The sequence below is a fragment of the Arachis hypogaea genome, chromosome 10, assembly GCF_003086295.3.
Source record: "Arachis hypogaea cultivar Tifrunner chromosome 10, arahy.Tifrunner.gnm2.J5K5, whole genome shotgun sequence".
NCBI lineage: Eukaryota > Viridiplantae > Streptophyta > Magnoliopsida > Fabales > Fabaceae > Arachis > Arachis hypogaea.
In genome coordinates, this window is record NC_092045.1 from 50,439,353 (window position 1) to 50,442,585 (window position 3,233).

The window sequence follows — 3,233 nt, forward strand, 5'->3', positions numbered from 1 at the left end:
GAAACCTCGGTCCAATGAGATTAGACATGGCTTCTCAGCCAGCCAGATTTCAACAAATCATCATGAAACTCTAGAATTCATCTTCAAGAATTTCGAAAAAAATAAATACCTAATCTAAGCAACAAGATGAACCTTCAGTTGTCCAAACTTAACAATCCTTGGCACTGATGTTACCAAAAGCTTGCTCAAAACTTGAACAATCCCCGGCAACGGCGCCAAAAACTTGGTGCGCGAAATTGTGAACAATACTTTTTCACAACTCTCATAATCCCCGGACATGAACCCCAAAAACTTGGTGTTCAATACCATGGCATTACACAACTTCGCACAACTAACCAGCAAGTGCACTGGGTCGTCCAAGTAATAAACCTTACGCGAGTAAGGGTCGATCCCACGGAGATTGTTAGTATGAAGCAAGCTATGGTTATCTTGTAAATCTTAGTCAGGCAAACTCAAATAGATATGGTGATGAACGCATAAACATAAAGATAAAGATAGAGATACTTATGTAATTCATTGGTAGGAACTTCAGATAAGCGCATGAAGATGCCTTCCCTTCCGTCTCTCTGCTTTTCTACTGTCTTCATCCAATCCTTCTTATTCCTTTCCATGGCAAGCTTGTGTAGGGTTTCACCGTTGTCAATGGCTACCTCCCATCCTCTCAGTGAAAATGATTGCATATGCTCTGTCACAGCACGTGGAATTCAGCTGTCGGTTCTCGGTCAGGCCGGAATAGAATCCATCGATTCTTTTGCGTCTGTCACTAACGCCCCGCCCGCTAGGAGTTTGAAGCACGTCACAGTCATTCAATCATTGAATCCTACCCAGAATACCACAGACAAGGTTAGACCTTCCGGATTCTCTTGAATGCCGCCATCAGTTCTTGCCTATACCACGAAGATTCCGGTTAAAGAATCCAAGAGATATTCACCCAATCGAAGGTAGAACGGAGGTGGTTGTCAGTCACACGTTCATAGGTGAGAATGATGATGAGTGTCACGGATCATCACATTCATCAAGTTGAAGAACAAGTGATATCTTAGAACAAGAACAAGCGAAATTGAATGGAAGAACAATAGTAATTGCATTAAAACTCGAGGTACAGCAGACCTCCACACCTTAATCTATGGTGTGTAGAAGCTACCGTTGAAAATACATAAGTATAAGGTCTAGGCATGGCTGTGAGGCCAGCCTCCCAACGATCTAAGAACTAGATGTCCAAAGATGATCTAGAGATCTAAAGTGATCAAAAGATTTCCAAAGATGAAAATACAATAGTAAAAGGTCCTATATATAGAGAACTAGTAGCCTAGGGTGTACAGAGATGAGTAAAAGACATAAAAATCCACTTCCGGGCCCACTTGGTGTGTGCTTGGGCTGAGCAATGAAGCATTTTCGTGTAGAGACTCTTCTTGGAGTTAAACGCCAGCTTTTATGCCAGTTTGGGCGTTTAACTCCCATTTGGGTGCCAGTTCCGGCGTTTAACGCTGGGATTTCTAAGGGTGACTTTGAACGCCGGTTTGGGCCATCAAATCTTGGGCAAAGTATGGACTATCATATATTTCTGGAAAGCCCAGGATGTCCACTTTCCAACGCCGTTGAGAGCGCGCCAATTGGGCTTCTGTAGCTCCAGAAAATCCACTTCGAGTGCAGGGAGGTCAGAATCCAACAGCATCTGAAGTCCTTTTCAGTCTCTGAATCAGATTTCTGCTCAGGTCCCTCAATTTCAGCCAGAAAATACCTGAAATCACAGAAAAACACACAAACTCATAGTAAAGTCCAGAAAAGTGAATTTTAACTAAAAACTAATAAAAATATACTAAAAACTAACTATATCATATCAAAAATATACTAAAAACAATGCCAAAAAGCGTACAAATTATCCGCTCATCAAGAGGGTAGAAGTTCCTCCTCCATTTTACTTGGTAGACCCTTCTTAAATACCTCTAAATTCAAGTTGGATGCATTCACCGGCACATATTCTTTTGAGGTTGGAGAAAAGACAATCAAGTTCAACTTGGAGGAAGCCATGAAACACCCACCCGAAGAGTATTCCGTTCTCCGATGTGATGTAATTGATGAGGTAGTAGTGGAAATGCAAAGCAAAGATCACAACGAGCTATGCTACCCTATTATTGAGGAGAAGGATGATCAAGTGGGTGAACAAAGGGAAATTGTTGAGAATGAATCCCATGAGCATGGTGAAAAAGAACCCCAATTGGAGGTAAAACGTGAATTGAAGCCTCTTCTATCTCATTTGAAGTATGCATTCCTTGGGGACAATTAAGAGTTTACAGTCATTATTGCTAGCGAACTCTCTAGCCAAGAAGTGGAAAAGCTCCTAGAGGTCCTAAGGAAGCACAAAAAAGCAATCGGTTGGAGTTTGGGTGACATTGTGGAAATTGATCCACATATGTGCATGCATCATATCTTTCTCCAAGAAGGAGCTCGGCCGGTTAGACAACCCCAAAGAAGACTTAACCCAGCTATCCTTGATGTGGTGAAAAAGGAAGTCACAAGGCTACTTGAGGTGGGTATCATCTACCCGATTTCTGACAGTAAGTGGGTGAGTCCGGTCCAAGTTGTCCCAAAGAAATCAGGCATCACCGTTGTCAAGAAGAAAGATGGTTAAGTGGTCACCACAAGAGAACAAAATGCTTAGCGAGTGTGCATCGATTATAGGAGGTTGAATGCCGCAACGAGGAAATTGCCATTCATTGACCAAATGTTGGACCGACCTGCGGGTAAATCCCATTATTGCTTTCTTGATGATTTTACTAGATACTTCCAGATTCACATTGCTCCTGAAGATTAGGAAAAGACCATATTTACTTGTCCCTTTGGCACCTTTACTTACAAAAGGATGCCATTTGGGCTATGCAATACACCTACCACTTTTCAGCGGTGCATGACAAGTGTCTTTTCTGATCTTATGGAGAGTTGTCTAGAAGTCTTTATGGATGACTTCAGTGTGCATGGAACTTCATTTGATGGTTGTTTAGAGAACTTGTGCAAGGTCTTAGCTAGGTGTGTTGACACTAACCTTGTTCTAAATTTTGAAAAGTGCCATTTCATGGTAAGACAAGGCATAGTGTTAGGACAGGTAGTCTCTAACAAGGGCATTTCTATGGACCCTGCCAAGGTTAATATCATTACCAGTTTATCTCACCCCTCATCTGTGAGGGAGGTCCGTTCCTTTTTTACGCATGCAGAATTCTATAGGCGTTTTATCA